Source organism: Balaenoptera ricei, chromosome 1, assembly GCF_028023285.1.
Source record: "Balaenoptera ricei isolate mBalRic1 chromosome 1, mBalRic1.hap2, whole genome shotgun sequence".
In the NCBI taxonomy this organism is placed as follows: Eukaryota; Metazoa; Chordata; class Mammalia; order Artiodactyla; family Balaenopteridae; genus Balaenoptera; species Balaenoptera ricei.
The window spans coordinates 190,186,219-190,206,321 of NC_082639.1; the positions used below are offsets into that span (position 1 = coordinate 190,186,219).

Sequence of the window (20,103 nt, forward strand, 5' to 3'; positions counted from 1 at the left end):
CATTTTCCACTCAGCCATCCTTTATTAGATTGCGAAGTAGTTGTTTTTCTCTCTGCTATTCCTATTAACTAAAGAAATGTAAGAATAGCAGGAGCTTGGAAGGGAACAGTAGAGGACAAAAGATGTTCTGAATTTTTTAAAAAATAATTTTTGTAAAGTTTTTAAATTAAGGCTTCCCCAGGGCAATGTCTTGGTCTGTAGCCCCTGACAGCTACTATTAATTACATTTTAACCTGTTAATGGTCTGACACTTTCCAGCGTATTTTAAGCCCATCCCAAGTATTCCATAAGGATTGAACCCATTTATGAAGAACAGAGAACTGTTGAATGGATTGGGCTGGGGATGCAAGCAGACTCAATTTGGGAGAGAAATATTTACTAAAGGTTTCAGTGGAGTCATCAAAGCTCAGGATATTTGAGTAAGACAAAATTCTATCAAATGGTCCATTTAAATCTTCTTATAGGGTTCTCCTGTTTAAAAGTGGCCCCATGGTCACTTTTCATATACAACCGAATGTGCCTCTGCATGGTGTATGAAACAAAAGAAATACAAAGACAAACAAAAGTTGACAAGCTAAGAAGGCAGGTGGGAGAAATCTTCCTCCCTTGCTTTAAAAGATTATGATAAATTAAAACTGCAAACTTTGGGGACTTCCCTGGTGGTCCTGTGGTTAAGAATCCGCCTTCCAACGCAAGGGATTCTGGTTCAATCCCTGGTTGGGGAACTAAGATTCCACATGCCACGGGGCAAATAAACCCTCGTGCCTCAACTACTGAGCCCACGTGCTGCAAACTACAGAGCCCATGCGCTCAGGAGACCTCATGCCACAACCAAAAATCCCACATGCGGGAACGAAGATCCTGTGTGCTGCAACTAAGACCCGAAGCCGCCAAAAATAAATAAATAAATAAAATTTAAAAATTAATAAAAGAACCAACCACTATCTATGAAAAAATAAATAAATGAAAAAAAATAATAAAGCTGCAAACTTTCTCTCTCCCTCTCCCTCTCTCTTGCTCTCTCTCTCTGTATCTACAATATATTTAGAGCATCACTTGAAGATATGTTATAAATTAATTCCCTAATTCATTTCGGGAGTTTTTTTTCACACGTTTCTCTTTTCATCTGCAAGAGTCATCCTGAATTTAGAGAGGAAGAAAAGCATGACCTTCCATAGTCAATGATGATCTTTCTTTGTTTCCCAGTCCCAGCCTTTGCACCTACATGCTGCCCCGGCACGGTATGGAGGCCAATCAGACAGCTCTCACTGCAAGATGCCAGAGAGACTGTGGAAGCCAGAGACCCTGGGCTCACAGGCTGAAACTTGCTTGCTTGGCAAGGCTCAGATGCCATGGTTTGAATCTCTAATAAACAGCTCGCTGCCTCGCCAGTAATGTACCCTGGGGCTGCTGGGAGGGGATTCTTTTTATAGAAAACATAAGGATTTAATATCTCTACGAACTCTTTGATTTAATAGAGTTTTGGGGTTTTTTTTTTTAAACTTTCCCCTTTATTTTTGTAGACCCTGTGATGTGAACCAGTGTTAATTCTTGATGCGGCAGTAGGATGTAATCAACGTCTCTCTACTGGGCTCAAGATTCTTTATCCTTTTTAACCATGTGCTTAAAGGAAGCATAAAATATCTTGCCACCGAATGTCTTTTTACAGACTGAAAAGACTTTTAGGTTAAACAACGTTTGTGAGGTTTTTGATGCAATCAAATGCAATTTCAATCTTCTTGAAAGATCCAGCCCTGCCTCTCGAAAATTGCTCATATGTGTCAGCTTTCCATCTTTCTCACTGGTGTTTTACACATGAAGTCTATTTTCACTGAGAAAATGGAATCTTTGTGTCTTTGTCTCTGAGCGTGCTGCTTTCAGGCATGTTCTGGCAGGGGCTTTGACTGTCGAGGCTCTGGGGGAGGGGCCTGGCAGTCATTTGTCAGCTTTTCTTGCATCTGTAATTTCTGGCCACTCAGCAGTATTAGGGGGGTCTCAGAAAGGGGGCGAAGAGGGTTGAGGGGAGAGCTTGTCACTGATGAAAGCCAAACTCTGCATAACTGCCTGAATTAATGACCAAAGAGAGAGAGAGGGGAGTCTGAAGAACTTTTATTGTGCCTTAATGAAAAAGATTTTTTGGAAATGGCTAATTTACAAAATTGCACATGGTAACATTTTCAGATCTCAGTTGAGAAAGCCCCAGTCCATATTCTGTTACCGATTTCATTGCTTTTAGCTTGGCATTGGCTCATGAAACTATTTTAATTTTCCACCAGTGGCTTCTGGTTATTTCTGTCCTTATTTCCTCGTAACGTAACTGACAGGCCAATTAAACATCTGCAGTTTTTTAATCTGGATTTTCCCCCATAACTATTTTGCTTTTCTTCTAAGACTTCCAGATGTTTTGGCTCCTTTAGGATTTGACGGCATGCAACTATACTTGCTCCTATTTCAAAGACAGAGAATCAGATGGACCGGCCAGATGTTTCTATAGGAAAAGCTTGGTAACACACCAATAATCGGGTCAGTATTTTTGTCTCTTTATAGATACTTTTACCCTAGTACATATCTTCTTGTCTTTTAGCATTTTACTATTTGAGTTGATCTTCGAAACATTTTTGTAGGTGATTAGAGTTCAGAATTTATGCTGTTATCTGTAAAGTAATTTGTTATGGCCGGTGAAGAAAGTATCCAATTCTGTTATCTCAGTGTCTAGCGATGGGAATAGAAGCTGCTGTGATTTGTTTTTTATTATTTCTGTCTTTTTTTTCCCCTTTGTGGGAGATAAGAAGTTGTAAAACTATGTGAGGCAACAATGTATTTTAACTCAGTTTCCGGCTTTGTACAAACATTAAAGGAATCACCGATATCTTGCCTTGTCTGGAGAAGAGTTAAAAGAGTCTCTAATGTACTTCAAGAAAACCTGTTTCCCATAATTAATAACAGGAAGCTGGGTAAACAGACATTTGCTGACACGTGAAACTGAAACAGTAACATATACACAGAAACCTGGGAAATGAAACAACGCAGCAGCCCTGTATGGTTATACCAGAGGGCAGGTCGGTTGTGATAGATTTATTCACAGTCACATAAAGTCCAGAGTAAATGATCATTCACTTTACATTGCAAGGTGACTTCTGATCATTCAAACACATGCTCGTAGAGTGCAATCGTTTCTCCCACGGTTAGTATTTGGAAATGATCTCAAGCTATTCATACTCTTAAGATTTAGGCAGAAAATCATTCTTTCCTGGAAGATAGATTTTCCGGACAATCAAGTAAACATGAAGGAAGACAAGCTTTCCTTTTTTAAAACATTATTATGAGATTTTAAAACCCATTCTTGCTACACTTCTGGAAATGAGAACACTTAATGGGATAATCTTGGTATATGTAAAGTTGCTTTATCGGGGCGGGGGGGTAGTGTATATTCGTGAGGTCTCAGGCAAACTAAGTGCAGCAGGTATTAATTAGACACATAAAGGATCACTGGGCACCCTGGCCCAGTTGTGATTACAGCTCCAGACCAGCTCCCCGGGGAAGTAATGTGTCTTTATCTTCCAGTTGTATCAGAGAGTGGGGACTGTCTGTGCTCAGTACTGACCTTGAAAGCAGCAAACTGATGTGATGTGTGGTTTCCCTGCTTCTTAGAAGACTGAGCTTGATTTGAATTTGGGGATTTTTGCACAGAGTTAGCACTTAATGTGCAGTTAATTTTGAGGTATGAGTGGCTTGATCCTTTAAGTGAAACATTTTTTATTACATTTTAAAGTTGACTTTCTGAGAACTGTTAAATGTAAAATGAAGCTTCATCGAATGTTTATTTCTGGTTTTGTGGGATGAATAGGAGAATAAGGAATGATGGCAGAAGTGAGGAAATGTGTGTGTTTTATGATGTACATATTGCAAACTAAAGGATGTATTTTGACTATTCTAGTGTAATAAAAAGAAACCTACACTGTTTCACACAGACAGAGTTATGTGTCTTCCTGGTAAGCTCCCAGTAAGTCACATCCTAACACTAGAAAAATGCAGTGTCCTGGGTACCAGATTCAGAGGATTTTGCATCCACATAACTTATCTCAAAACTGAAAGCCAAATGTATTGTTTTCTTAACTATATCTGCAGTAGATGTAAATTTAAGGCAGAGGTGTTATACTGAGGTCCAATTAAAAGTAAATATAAATTGTTTCATGTTTTATATACACATGGAAGAAGAAAAGTAAATAGGAAACACTTTATCTCCAGAATCTGCTATTCGTTGTGGAATTTGGAACCCACCCAATGAATATCTTAAATTTCAAGAAACAATTGAGTTGCAGTGAAGCTTTGTTAATTGCAAGCAAAAAAAGAAGACATTTTCTGAGCTGCAAGATGTCAGTGAGTTTATAAAGGCGCAAGAAAGTATGTAGAGACTTAAAGTGTACTTACTTATTTGGACTTTTGTTCAATATAGGATGGACTATATATTGAATATTAGGAGTATACCAGCTATTCAGAATATTTTTTTGTAAGAAAAACGTAAGTTAATGAATTCCAAATTACAAACAACGACAACAGCAACATTGCTGTTCTCCTTGTTAAGCCTTATGGAAAGAAAAGGAAAGCCCAGCAGGTTTGGTACTAGAATTATGCCATTTGCAAATTGACGCCGTGGAAAATAGAAGATATTTTTTCCAAAATTTTTTAGGTGAGGATCTTCTTGGAATACTTTCAAGTATAAATTATAAACTTTCGACTATTAACCATAAAGTTTAACCCTATGGAAACAATGATAATGCATTAAAAAAATAATGATCTTCACAGGCAGACTCGTTATTGTACACTCATGTCATGATATTTAAAGTTGTTCTTGGAAATGGTTCGTCATAAAGATCCTGTAGATGACCTGAGTTACACTGTTCAGTGACGATCCCAGAGCCACCTGAGATGTGGTTACTCTTATTCCTCAGGTAGGTTCAGTTGAACAGAATTAGCAAAGTCTGGTAAGAGTAGCATTTCCCTTCCTTTCTTTGACTCCATCAGAGCACAATGTCTTTACATGAACCTGATGGAGACAATCTGGTGAATTTATTAAGAGAACAGTGAACTCACAATTGTGACAGAGTCAGTAAATCCTCTTGCTTTTGTGGAAACTACTAACTAAAATTTCTTAAAAATGAGATCTGGAAGCAAAAAAAAATTTTTTTTAAGACTGAATCTCAGTGTTATATTGAGCTCAGACCAATATTTCGAATGAAGAGCTAAAACATATAAAGCAAACTTACACGTTAGACCTGTGTACATTTTCTAATAGTAACATCTTTTGGTTCAAGTGGTTTGTGTGTGTATGTGAATTTCACTCATCTGTTTGCTCATCATATAAATGTCCACTTGATGGTTGTTCTGTCACACTGTTTTCTAGTTTCTATTTGCTTTTTAGGAACATGCCCAGAAAAAGCTGAACATCTATTTCCTGACTTCTGCCTTTCCCTCCTTTATTTTTATTTATGTATGTGTTTATGTATATATTCAGTCCTTTGTGAATTTTCTCTAAAAGGTATTTCAGAGAGATAAAATATATGGATATGAATGGAAGCTGGCAAAATTATTTATTGATTACTTGGTGACTCCTGCTTCCTACAGCTTTAGTAATCGCTGTAGTCTATCTGGTACCTAGTTGAGTTTCCAGTACAAGCTTGGAAAATTTTTTGACAGAGAATTTAGCAGTTTCAACATGACCTTTCCTGTTCCCCCTTAAGCTTCACTGCTATGATCAAACAAAACTCTAAGACTATTCCACACTTCTCAAAACACTTCTCAAAAGGATATGCTTCAAACTTCAACCAGGTTTCTGGAGATCTGTCTGTCTTGCATTTTTGTGTGCTTTAGTTAGCACGTCTCAATATATTTCCTGTCATTGTCATCTTTCTAAACACTGCAACTTGTGACACACACTGAACCCATTGCTGGAAAACCTATTATTTTGCTAATAATGAGCTAGCAGCAGAAACTATTAAGATTGGAGGGCAGTTTTTAAACATGTACTCGAGCATGAATAAACGATGGTTGTGGTGGGACCTCTATTGAAGTAACAATTAAAATTGTCTTTGTAGTATAAATATAGGTCAGACCTGGACAGGTATATGGTCTATCAATATTAGGAATGCTGATTCCTCTATTAAAAAAAAACAACACAGAAATTGCCTAAGATATAAAGGTCAACCTCTTTTTATTTATTGCCTTACACTAAAAGGGTGAACTATCACTGCCATCTAATTAGTATTCTTCTTTCTTTCCTGTCCTACCACTTATATGTTTTCCTCCTTCAAAGGAAACCAAATTTGCTTTGCTGGAGGGGAAATTATGTTTATAAATTTTAATTTTAGAAAGTAAAAGCATATAGTTTGTCTTGGTGGTTTAACAGGTCGAGTATATTTCATCCATAATATATTTGCAAGCTGATTTAGTTCTGCTTTACAACGTCTGCGGATATGTAAGAATAAAAGTAATTTTAAAGTGTAAGTTACACTTTAAAGTGAACGTTACTCCTTAAACGAAAACTCTGAATGATGTTGCTTAAGAGAATTCCTAACTTTTAAAAACACTGTGGATTTACTTATCAGTTGCTTAGAAAATCTAAGTATGTATCATGAAGTTTGTTGAATTTTACTGGCTTCCAGATGAAAACTTTATTGAAACTTCAAAACCATGGTACACAAATTCTCCATGAAAGAAACCTAGAACAATGCGCAGGCAACTTTTAGGAACTGATGCTGTTCAATTCTACTTCTTCTATTCTGTATGGGATAAAATATCCCTAAAGTTTTCAGCTCACTTGTATTGAAGTGGTATAAATAGGCAAGTCAAATTGTACAGAGAGAAGAGGACACGAATCAACTCTTGCCTGTTTCTGCCGTTTCTTCAGCAGAATAGTTACTAAGTAAGTTGTATCTTATTTAGTATCTGGATACTAAATAAGATACAATAGATACTAAATAAGTATCTATTGCATCCTGTAAACAGGGTGTGTGCCCTTTCATTTAGCAGATCCTGTAACTTCACTGACATCCACATTTCACAGGATGGGAATAGAGTCAACAGTCTTTTATATATCTGGGAAAAATGGATTTATTGAGGAGGAAAACCACAGATTTTTTTTTCTTTTTTGTATGCTTTACACTTTCTCTTGTAAATTCAGTGGCAGCAAGCGTCATTAAGCCAAATTTGGTTCACGAGTTTAAATTATAATTTCATGTAATAAAAATTCTTGCTTTAACAATGTTTATTAAGCAGAATCATTCAACACTGATTTTTCTTTCAGCATAACATACACTTTTAATGTTAATCAATTTAATTAACATAATCCAGCAATATCTTTTTTAAATAAATAACTCTTACCAAGTTAACACTATCAAATGGTGAAATTTATTGTCACTATATTATACAAAGAGAACTTCTTTATTTTTTATATTATATGAGTAAATTTCTATGTGTAATTGCAAGAGGGATTGTTTGGTTATGGCCTTAAAGCTCTATGAGAAAATATTTCTAATGTGAATTATTGGTTTCATAAACTAAAATATTTGAGACATTTGTGGTTTTAAGTGGCAACGTACTTTTTTGTTAATGGGATTAGAAAATGTTGGACCCTGGAACTTAACAAAACGACTAAAAAACCATTTCATTGTACTCTCCCATCATGTTTAGTATAAGCATTGAAAACAGAACAGAACAAGAAACAGAAGACACAGAGGATAATACACTGTGGTTTCTCCTCTTACACGATCTTTTGAAAACAACTAAAATATGCAAGCAGGGTTGAAGCATGCCTGACTTTCAGACAATCCAGTTTACAAAGGAGTGGGTTTGAGCCTCAGTGACTCTGACAGGATAAATTATTCTATCCTACTTACAGGGAATCTACACACATCCATTCTAGCATCTTCTAAGACAGGAAGAGTCACCTGTTCCCCTTAACATATGTGTAGGAACATGAAAGATTTTCATGGGACAGAGCCCTAGGCACCATCTAACCAATGAGACTATTCCCAACAAATATGCGCACCCATCTTGAGTGCCCTGGGAGACTCTACTTACTTAAACAGAGGCTGCTCATTTCTGTACTTTAATAGAGCCTTACTCTAGTAAATATGCACTGAATGAATACACCCCCAGCACCCCACACACACTCACATCTGCGAATTCTCCTACCATCAAGGATTAGCACAAATGCTGAGGAACGAAGACTCCAAAAGGAAAATACCTGAGAAGAGATGACAGAACTCATCTTTGATGGAACAGAATAAAAGGTTAAAAAATTCCATTTGGACACTTGAAAAAATGCTCATTTTTTTTTTCTTAAAAAAGAAGAAATTGGTGGACTTTATTAAGTATCATTGTTTAGACCTTCAGCCTAATGGCAGGCTTTTCCTCAGATCATGTAACCTGGAGGCTTGTTCAGGAGTCTGGTCTTCCGAGAGCAGGGGCTGTGTCCAGTTCTAGATTATTTTTCCTACCTCTTGGCCAGAATAGCAACCACAGGGACCATCCGCAGATGCACAATGCATTCAATTCAATTTCATTTTCCAGAGGACACGGATGGGGAAGAGAAAGAAAGAAATTCTTGGCTCAAGAGGCTGAGGGTTTATTTGAGTCAGGTGCGGGTCTAGGAGAAATATGCAAAAAAAAAAAAGGTTTGGGGAGGAAAAATGAGTCACAACTACGTGAGGAGGAAGCATCTTTAATGTCAATGTCCATATTTCTTGATTAAAATATGGGTATTTGCATCATGCTGTAGCATTCTAAATATAATAGCAGCCAAAACTCTCTAAGAATAAATTCTTACTCAAGAACAGGAAGGAAAGAACTGGTTAGAACCCTAATGGTACAATAAGAAGCACTGTCTAGCACAATACTATTATTACAATAAAACCTGTTAGCTGATTGGTTAATGTCTCAGAGTAAATGCACAGGTGACTGAGAAATTTTTCAGGATTAAAAAAATAGGTCATTGGCTAATATTTCAGAATACATAAATATGTGAATAGTCAGGACTAGCAACACACATGTTTACTCTTAGAAAGAGTTTCTTAAACGGTATTTTCAGGTAGGCTTTTGATAACATTTAAATTTTTAAACACACATATTTAAAAACAGGGCAGGACAGAAAATATCACTAACCGAGTGTAAGCTCTCGCGCACACAGGGTACTTACTGAAACTGCTCAAATATAAATTATTCCATTATTGTGGCGGCTACAAGATAAAAGCATTGCTAAAAATAAGTACACTAATCCTTTGAGAGTAAAATGCTAGTAATGTTTTTAATGAAGCTAACCATTTAATCAATATTCAGAATTTTTCCTAATGCTAAAATTACCTTACATATGGCCTTTTGGATCAAAACTCCTCTTGGGTATGCAGAAGAACACTGGCAAAACGTGAAATGTAGTAGAAGGAATAGTAGCTTTGGAGCTCTGGGATCTGGCTTGACTTCTGACACAAAGCCTGTCACCCAGCCATCTCTGAGAACCGGTGTTAATCCTAATAGATGCGGCCCCTAGAGAATAAGGTGGGGCATGATTGCCAGGATAAATTAGATACCACAAAGCCCCCTTAGAAAAGAGACTTTTCTTTCATCTACATCTGGTAGAATCCTACTTAGTAAAAGTCTTAAAGAATAACTTGACCTTGGTTCTAACAAAATAGATCCAGAATCCAGCCACTTCTCACCACTCTGCTGCTACCATCCTAACACAAAGCGCCCGCATCTCTTGCCTGGGTTCTTACTAGACTGTCCTAACCAGCCACCGTGATTCATCACTACTCATCACCACCAGCCTAGCCAGCCCTGCTCTGCACACGGAAGCAAGAGTGACCTTTTTAAACCTGGAAGCAAATCGCATCAAGTCTACTGCCCAAACTCACCCCAGTACATCCCCATCTCACTCAGAATAAACTCCCAAATCTTAACCGTGTCCCACAGGGGTCTGCCCATCCCACCTCTCCACACTAGCTGCTGGCACTCTTCCCTGTTCACTCCGTTTTGACTATAATGAGCTCTTACTTTTCCTCAAGCACCCAAATAATCTTCGTGCCTCTGGAGCCTTTGCACTTGCTGTGTCCTGGTCTGGAAAATTCCTCTTTGGATATTTCTACTGCTTCCACCAATGGTTCATCCAAGGCTCAGCTCGAAGACTACCTAACCTAGAGGTCTTTCCTGATCGCTTCTATAAAATCTCATACCCTGCTTACTGGCACCTTACTGATTTTATATGTGTTTACTGTGAGCAGGGAATGTTTGTTTACCATCTTTTCCTCAGCAACTGGAAGAGTGTTGGACTTAAAATATAGGTGTTTTATAGTATAGTTTGAAGTCAGGAGCCTGATTCCTCCAGCTCCATTTTTCTTTCTCAAGATTGCCTTGGCTCTTCAGGGTCTTTTGTGTTTCCATACAAATTGTAATTTGTTTTGTTCTACTTCTGTGAAAAACGCCATTGGTAATTTGATCGGGATTGCATTGAATCTGTCGTTTGCTTTGGGTAGTATAGTCATTTTCACAATATTGATTCTTCAATCCAAGAACATGTTATATCTCTCCATCTGTTTGTGTCATCTTTGATTTCTTTCATCAGTATCTTATAGTTTTCTGGGTACAGGTCTTTTGCCTGCTTAGGTAGGTTTATTCCTAGGTATTCTTTTTGTTGCAATGGTAAATGGGATTGTTTCCTTAATTTCTCTTTCTGATCTTTCATTGTTAGTGTATAGGAATGCAAGAGATTTCCGTGTATTAATTTTGTATCCTGCAATTTTACCAAATTCGTTGATTAGCTCTAGTAGTTTCCTGGTGGCATCTATAGGATTTTCTATGTACAGCATAAAATAGATAACTAATGAGGACCTACTATATAGCACAGGGAACTCTACTCAGTGCTCTGTGGTGACCTAAATGGGAAGGAAATCCAAAAAAGAGGGGATATATGTATGTGTATAGCTGATTCACTTTGCTGTACAGCAGAAACTAACACATTGTAAAGCAACTATACTCCAATAAAAATTAATAAAAAATAAAAAACATATAGGTGTTCACTAAATAAATGTTGAACAAAAGAATGAGTGGATAGCAATCAGTCTCAGAGGTATGTATATAAGCCATAAAATCTCTTAGGAGTACATCTATTTCTTGCAGCCTAAGGTCTCCTCTCCTCCTGATCTTAAAATCGTACTTCTGTTTTACGTACTTCACTTATTTCTCAAGGTTTTCTTTGATGAGCTCTTTATATGTAGTTTTTAATGATTAACGTATAGGGCATACTCCCATTTAAAGATTTTTATATTCAGCTTACAAAGAAAATTGGGACTGCTCGATTATTACAATTTAGACTGAGAAAATTTAGTACTCTGAAAATTATTGGAGCTATTTCAGTCCTAGGACCAACTCTTGGATTTCTGCAGGGGTTTTTCTCAGTTCTTACCCATTCATTCAGTATTTCAACAATATTCACTTTGCACCTATTAAATGAAGAGCACTCTTCTGAGTGATTGAGATCCTACCTTCAAGGATTGGTCTTCTAAGGATGAAAACAATAACACAAGGAACAAAGTGCTCAGTGCCCTGAAGGGGTAGAGCTAGGTTATTAGAGTTTAAAGAAGGGATTAAGTCCAGCAGAGGTAGGGGAGGTGGGCTGGAGAAGGTGGCATTTGAGTTACGCTACATTTGGACATTCAGAGAAGAGCAGGGAAAAGTCATTTCAATAGGAGGAAACAACATCAGCAAACTAGGGAGGTATATGGAAAACAAAACAATAGACTCACATAATAATGGGAAACCTTGCGCCATGGATGTTTATACACTTAAATTCTCTGTATAAGAGCACACCAGCTCTAATATACAGTATGGCTTAAATTTAAACGCACTTCTGGGTGCACTTGAAAATATGCATTTAAAAAGATAAAACCTTTCCAGTTTTCCCTGTTGTATAACGTAAAACAAAAAGAAATCCTCAACGATCAAAGTAGATCAGAAAATTCCTTAAGTAATAATTACATACTATTCCAGGCAATGTATTCAAATCTAGCTTTGAGTCCTTGCAGGAAAAAAAAAAAGAAATAAATTACATAAATTTTTAAACCATTCTTTATCACCAGTGTCATTAGGAAATGTGCCACATACATTAGATAATGTTTTAAATGTGTTAACGTTGTCAGATCTTTGCTTGTGTGGCAAGATACCTGCCTACATGTGCACACTGAGATGTGTTTCATGCTTTGTACCCAGTGAATATAAACATGGAGAACTCGCTAAGAAACCTTAGGGTAAAACTATTCTTCCATGTCTATATTTTTAGTGAGAATCAACATTTTATCTCCATGTGCAATTCAGGATTTGACTACAACTTTCTTGATCCATTGCATTACTGGCAAATATGCGACAAAGGAAGGGAATTCTACTTTGAGTTAGAATGGCAGCTTTGTGTTTTCTCCACATCAAAAGCATCTTTCAGTTCATATAGTTTCATTTTCAGATGAAGAACATCAAGATTCCTGTGCAGAGTGGATTTTGAGATGGGCAGAGCAGTGACACTGGTGCTGGGAACCAGGCTGAGTTGTCCCTTATGTGGTTTGTGTTTGCTTTTGACATTTCCAACCTTAAAATTCTACCTGGCCTGAAATCGCACTGACTTAAGTGTGTGCTCCTAACGTGTCAATAAGGGGTAAGACAAGGAGGAAAATAAACAGCTGCTTGTTTTTAGTATTTTGTTAGAAGAATAAACAGTTTGGGGAAAACACAAGTTCTATTTCATGCTTGGATCATTATTTAATTTTTGGCAATTACAATGTTACCTCATCTGAACTGAGGCCTGAGTGATCCTTCTAAAATGCAAATCTGATCTTGTCATCTGTCCTCTCCTTTGTCACCCTCAGATGGCTGCTGATGCTCCTCAGGGTGTAAATGGACCATGTATGTAGGGTCCATGTGTTTAGGAATGAACCTGATAGGATTCCCAGAATCAAGTGCTCCACCTGTACAGATTGGGTTTCACTCCAAGAATGGAATGTTGTGTATATTCCTGTGTCAACCCAGGATGTTTTGTGGGAATTCTGTAGCTGATAGCTTTGCACTCCCACTGCAACTCTGCCCTGGGTCTCCAGCCTGCTGTCCACCCTGAGGACGGGGGCTTGCAGTCTCCTTGCCTGCAGCAGTAAGCCCTTGAACACACCTTTCTCTCTCTCCTCTCTCTTTCTTTTCTTTCTCTTCTCTTCCCATTCCCTTCCCTTCCTTCCTTCCTTCTTTCCTTCCTTCCTTCTTTCTTTCTTTCCTCTTTCTTTCTTTCATTCCTCCCTTCTTTCTTTCTTTCTTTCTTTCTTTCTTCCTTCCTTCCGTGCTTCTTTCTTTCTTTCTTTCTTTCTTTCTTCCTTCCTTCTGTGCTTCTTTCCTTTCTTTCTTTCTTTCTTTCATTCTTTCTTTCTTTCTTCCTTTCTTCCTCTCTCCCCTCTCATTCTTCTTCCTCTTCCTCCCTCTCTCTCTCTCTCTATATATATATATCTCACCCACACAAACCCCCTATTGGTGTCTGGGGAAACCTAACTGGTCCAGGAATGGTGGGTGTCTTAAAGATGGCTACCTGAATACTGAGCAGCCTCTTCACGTGTGTTTTGCTGCGTGACTCCTTGGCAAATCCTATCTTTCTTAGAATTATGTTAGAACTAGGTCAGTAGAAATCTGTTTGCTGTGTCAGCTTCACCTGTGCACCAGAATTATCCCACAGCGTGGGAGTGGCTGTCCCAGGCATCACTATAGCATCTCTAGAACATCTGTGCAGAAAGGCTGCAGCTTTGAAAGTTATTTCTGCTCCACACGCAGCTGCCCTGTTGGAAGCTGCCCCCAAAGGCAGAGGGTTGGTATTAGCAGAAAGGCCAAGAGCAGAAGAGGATGCAGGAGACAGAGGAGGGAGTCCCAGGCCCTGTCAACATTTCCAGCAAAATTGTCTCTATGCCCTGCAGAAACTCATGAATACTACATGGAGAAATGACTTGGCTAAAGATGTTTTCTTCTTGTGATTATGATGAAAGACTTAAATATTTGGAGAAGACTTTTATCAACTATGACTCTCAGGCCACAAAATGTTCATATGACACATTATTGAGGGTGTTTTAGAAGAAGCCTTGGTAGTAGAAATTTTGAACAGAATCCTTTATTAAAATGACGTGATTCTGTTGGTGGGAACATAAATTGATACAGCCACTATGGAGAACAGAATGAAGGTTCCTTAGAAAACTAAACATAGGACTACCATATGACCCAGTAATCCCATTACTAGGCATATACCCAGAGAAAATCATAATTCAAAAAGACACATGCACCCCAATGTTCATTGCAGCACTATTTACAATAGCCAGGACAAGGAAGCAACCTAAATATCATCAACAGAGGAATGGATAAAGAAGATGTGGTACATATATACAATGGAATATTACTCAGCCATAAAAAGGAATGAAATTGGGTCATTCGTAGAGACATGGATGGACCCAGAGACTGTCATATAGAGTGAAGTAAGTCAGAAAGAGAAAAACAAATATTGTATATTATCACATATATGTGGAATCTAGAAAAATGGTATAGTTGATCTTATTTGCAATGCAGAAGTAGAGACACAGACGTAGAGAACAAAAGTATGGATACCAAGGGGGAAGAGGGGAGTGGGAGGGATTGGGAGATTGGGATTGACATATATACACTATTGCTACTATGTATAAAATAGATAACTAATGAGAACCTACTGTATAGCACAGGGAACTCTACTCATGCTCTGTGGCGACCTAAATGGGAAGGAACTCCAAAAAGAGGGGATATATGGATACGTATGGCTGATTCACTTTGCTGTACACCTGAAACTAACACAGCATTGTAAAGCAACTGTACTCCAATAAAAATTACTTAAAAAAATAAAGTAAAATGTGTCCCCTAAAAAAAAAAACAAAAAAAACCGTGATTAATGTGATGGTGAGAGCAGAGGTGAGAGGTGAATGGTTGGCAGAGGGGCGGGAAGGGGAGGGGTGATTTTCTTGGGTCCGGCTTGGGTGGGAGATCAACCTTTTCTGCCCTCTACAGTTTGGAGCCCCATCCATAAGCCCTGGATGGGATAGAAGGAATTTGCCTCTGGTGCAAACCCCCAAGGGCTCTCCATGAAGACTGGTGACAGTCACTTCAGCCTTGGTCCCTGCTTCGCTGCGGTGAAATCTAGCCTTATGACCATGTGTGTATAGGTATTTGTCAGCTGCTTTGTGAATATCAGTTTAGATAAAGACTCAAAGATGGGACGTTTTCTTTCACCTTAAATCTACCTTTTCCTATTTTATCTACTTTATATTCTACTTTTGTTTCTTTCACACATATCTTTATGAGAAAGAGTTTCTCCTCCTTACTTTCGTGTATGGAGTGATTCTACCATCACAATACTCTTAGCTCTCTCCTTTCTTCTGTTCCAGACAGGCATCTAATTGGAAAGTTTGGAAGGAAAAACTGGGCACGTGAGCCAGCAAATCTCCATATTCCCTTCTTCTGTGTGTGTGTGTGTGTTTCTGTCTCTCAATCACTCTGCTCCTCCCCGTGAAGAACTGCTCTGCCTGCAGAATTCACGTTCCCTTGTATGACCTCCCTGCTGTGATTTTCAGCTCACATGCTTGTAGGTATAAGGCATAGTCTTCAAAATGATCAGAGGCAGCAGTAATAGAGGTGATATTCTGTCTCCATCTGTTTTATTTTTTATTTTATTTCAGAACTTGAAGGGGGAAGAAGGGTGTAATGTCTTGAGAACCCCAACTATCTAATGCATCGCTTGAAACAAAGCCTTGTCTTCTGCATGAAAACCAAGCATCACTAACGTATATTTACCCATATTTCATGCTATTATTATGATATCCCATTTCCTTTTTTAATGGTGACTCAGAGCTGTGTGTGTAGTAGGGCCCAATCTGACACATCCTCATTTTTCCCCTTAAACAACATAAATCAAAGTATTCAATTACAAGTGCCCATACTTCATTTTCTTGGGGGTAAAAATGATAATCTGTACCTAAATTAGGACAATAAGTCAAATGCATACAGATTAAGACTTTTGATGGCAAACACCTGTATCATGCCTTCCTTTACTCTTTTAGGAAATATAAATTTGACCCAAAACAAAGCAAAGAGTTCTAACGATTTTCTTTTTCTGTGTTTTAGCCCAGATTGTGCTATTTTGCAGAACTGACGTATGTGGCCATTACAAATCTTTTAAATTCCTCATTACCTTCAGATCCACGAGGAGCTGAGGTAAAGGTTGATGAATCTGCACCGAGTTATGATTTCTTTACCCTTCCTGTAGTGTTCCCATTAATTCAGAGCAGGTATTTCCCTCCAATGAGAAAAACCATTAAAGCCAAGAGCAAAATAAAAATCTCCCTTCTCATTTACTTTCTCAGCAATTGGAACCACTACGTGACTCCAGCATCCTAAAATTCAACTATATAAGAGGGATAGCAATTTAGTCAAAACTCTCAAAACTGGCTGCATTTGGGGCAAGGAGGTACAGTAAGGAACTAAAAGCCAGTATTCATACAGAGAGGCTCATGAGGGACGAGGCACAGGGTGACAGGGAGGGAGGTGATTCCTGGGGAACATCCTGCTAGCTGTTATCAGAGCTGCTGGGGATCCCACAAAAACTAGCGAAGAGCACAGAAGCCCAGGAGCTGCCTTTCGTGACCCTTGAAATCTCTTTAGAGGTAGCACGTCACACCTCATTCTCTGAAATCCCTTTAGAGGTAGCAGAGCACACCTGAGTCTCTGACCATTTAGAAACGCAGCTTCTGTTTCCGAAAGCCTCACCAGCTTCCTCCTGATTCCTGGTCAGATGGCCCCCTGGCCTCCCTCAGTCTTCACAGTGTGTCCCTTTGCCACCTCCCTGCAATTCTGTTTTCATTATAAAACAATTCTATCTATGTTATCTTGGAAACTATCTTGGCTTAACATCTTCTTAGCAGTTTTCTTTGGCACCTAACCTCCCAGGACCACACCCAAAATGAATCAAAACTCCTGATGTTGATGTGGCAATTTCTAGGAAGTATCATTCTGTCTTCTGGCTCAAATATCCCCTAAGGTTAACAGTGGGTGAATCAAAGTCAAAACAAGCCCCTTCCCATCTGCCTGGCACCTAGGAGGGAGTAGAAAAATAATGAGGGTGGTACTGATGGATGGCATGGAATTAAGATGAGGCATCAATGGTAAGATAAATGTTCTAAGAAAGTAGACCCACGTTTCAAGGAGACAAGTGGCAAGAATTCACTTGGCCATTGGACCAATGGCTTTCAAATCAATGTTTCCATGAGCTACTACTGCTATGAGACTCCAAGTCATTCCAGAAATGACAGTTCGATGGGAGTATCCTATCTCCATCTGGCTAGCCCCACAGGGATCATGGCATCCATCAAGTCCACTGCTTGGAAATAATTCTGAGACCATTACTTTTGTGGTTCTCAGGTCTGCTGAAAAGATTGTATGGCATGATGCATTCAAGCCACAAGAACAGCCCAGCCTGATTGTGAAGATCCTTGAGGCCATCCCAGGTGGGACTGAGTTGACCCAGAGCATGTGGTCAATGCTTATGCTAGCTGTCTTCAGACCATGCCACCCACACTCTCAATAATATTGATTTGATGGAGATGGGCCCTGGGACACTGAGAATGACATGAAAGAATTCCAAGACCCCAGGTGTTATTTGAAATGTATCTGAGTTCTTCCAAATGCCTGCAGATTTATTGGAACAAATGTTCTACAGCAGAAGCTACTTGTTTGGTCACATAGAAAATATTCCTACTTGGTGTCTCTTTCCTTTCGTGACAAGGACTTACTCTAGGAATCGAGGAGAATATGATTGCAGTCCACTAATAATGACCTGACAGCACTTTTTACACACTATTAAAGCAAGCAGTTAATTACCTGATTGAAAAAATTCCTTCAAATGACATGAAATGAGAAACATTAATACAGATATGTCTATTTTTTCCTGAAAATGAACTGACACATTTGATTAATCCTTGGATTCTCATATTCAAATATTTTAGGAATCAAAGAATAGACTTTATCCAAAAATTATACTGAATACAATCCAGTGATTACTTTTATAATTCTGAGAGTTTAGAATATTTACTCCTTTGGTCTTCATGATGGAGATCAATTATCTTTGAAAAGCACTGAATAATGACACCTTTGAAACTGTAATTTCGCCCTGTGTCTACTTCCCAATAAAATAATAAAGTGACCAAAAAAATGTAATTCCTTGAAATGTCTCCTCCGTTTGGATTGTGCGTACTTGAAATGTTGCTCTCCTCAAATTTAAGATTTTTATGATAAAATTTCTTGCTATCAAAAAGAAAGATGGTCTTCTTTTTATAACCTCACTCTATATTTTAAATAAAATAAATGTTAATTACCTTGAGTATTTTTATTTGATTTTGAATCAACTGGATTATAAACCCCTTGAGGGTGGAGAATATTTTTCTTGTGTTTTTGATTTACTCCTTTCTGTGTAGCCCTGTATTTAGAATAAGTAAGAGCTCAATAAATGGGACCTGAATTAAAGTAACACAGTGATCCAGTTTCTGTCTTTTCACCTTGACCATAATCTATAAAATTCAGTCAGCATCTCTTTTGCATTCTACTCCTCAGGGACACAGTGTTAGTTTAAATTTACTCCCTCTCTATATGGTAACGTTGAATGATTGATTTAGAAATCACTTACGAATATGAAGGTCAAAGAGAAAAATGGATGCAAATTATGGACAAGCATTCAAATATAAAACTTTTTGACAAGAGTTTAATGACTCTTGCAATAACTAATCAACAACATTTGAAAGACTGATTGGAGCACTTATTTTTCAGGGATAAATAATGGAACTTCTTCAGGAGAACCCACATGACTTTAGAAAACAATTTCAAATTTACTGCAGTATTTCTCAGAATTGAGAGCAATGCTGCAGATAGGAAATTACCACAGTAACCTCCAGCCCCTTGCTATTATGTTACCCTTGACCTTCAATAAAGTTTTACTATAGTAGGCTCCAGTTTCACACAGACACACTAGATTAGTGTTTTAAAGTGAATACCTTAAGAGGTATTTTCAAGTGAATGAAAAATATTCAGTAGGAAGCCCTTCAGATGTAGCATATAATAAAAAATACTCTACTGCTGTTTGTGGAATGAATGTGTTTCCGTAGTGAGTTTCACTACCTGACATGAAATCAAGAACTTTTTTTTTTTTTTTAAGAAAGCCGAGAACTAACAAAATTTTCGGGCAATGACTTACATTTCTTCTCCAAGAGAGAAGTTGATTTGAGTCAGAGTTTCACATCTAGAAATATTCAGTTGATTAATGCTTAAAGAATCACGAGAGAGAGTCTTATGAGTCCAACCAAGTTTCCCCACGAAACCAAATTTTAGTTGTTCACACAAATTTTTAAAAATGCCAGACAAAATTTGAGAGGTGCGAGATTTTAGGATTTCTAAGTACACATTTTTAATCCTTGACAGAGCCCATTAACTTTGATCCAAAATTGAGATTGTGTACATTTTTTTCTTTTTTTAACCATGAAATCATGAACTATGTTGATGGCCAATGTCTCCCCAAGAGCTAATATTCAATAAACTTTTTAGATTGATTATGAAATGGCTACATTGTAGCAATTTGACAAGCACTGTCCTTGAATAGAATTTCGTAAGGATTATCGGTGGCTACGTTCATTTGGATGGAGACCATGATAGGCTGCACTCCTGTGCTACTATAAATTGTCTTATCGCCAAGTTCAGTGCATTTACTAAAATGCTATGAGGTTAATTTATAAATTTGCAACTATTACTAATATAGTTTTTTTAAAAAAATAAAACAAAACTTGTATTTAGAAAGGCTGAAATGATTGTATGCTAATTTGAACAGGTAGGTTGTATAAGAAAATTCCATTTTTGATATCCTTCAAGAGTTGGATTCCATTATGTGTGCTTTGTTCTTTCTTCAGACCTCTTAACTTCAGACTGGAGTTGAACAGAAATATGGCTTACTCCTTTCCCTTCAAATCATTCTCAGGCTCC

The 20,103-nt window shown here is 37.9% G+C and overlaps 1 long non-coding RNA gene across 1 annotated transcript in view; it reads right to left on the bottom strand.

The window, feature by feature from the left end:
• LOC132354288 (uncharacterized) overlaps positions 1–20,103 on the bottom strand; it is a 45,648-nt gene that overhangs the window by 9,656 nt on the left and 15,889 nt on the right. The gene's annotated exons all lie outside the window — the stretch shown is intronic.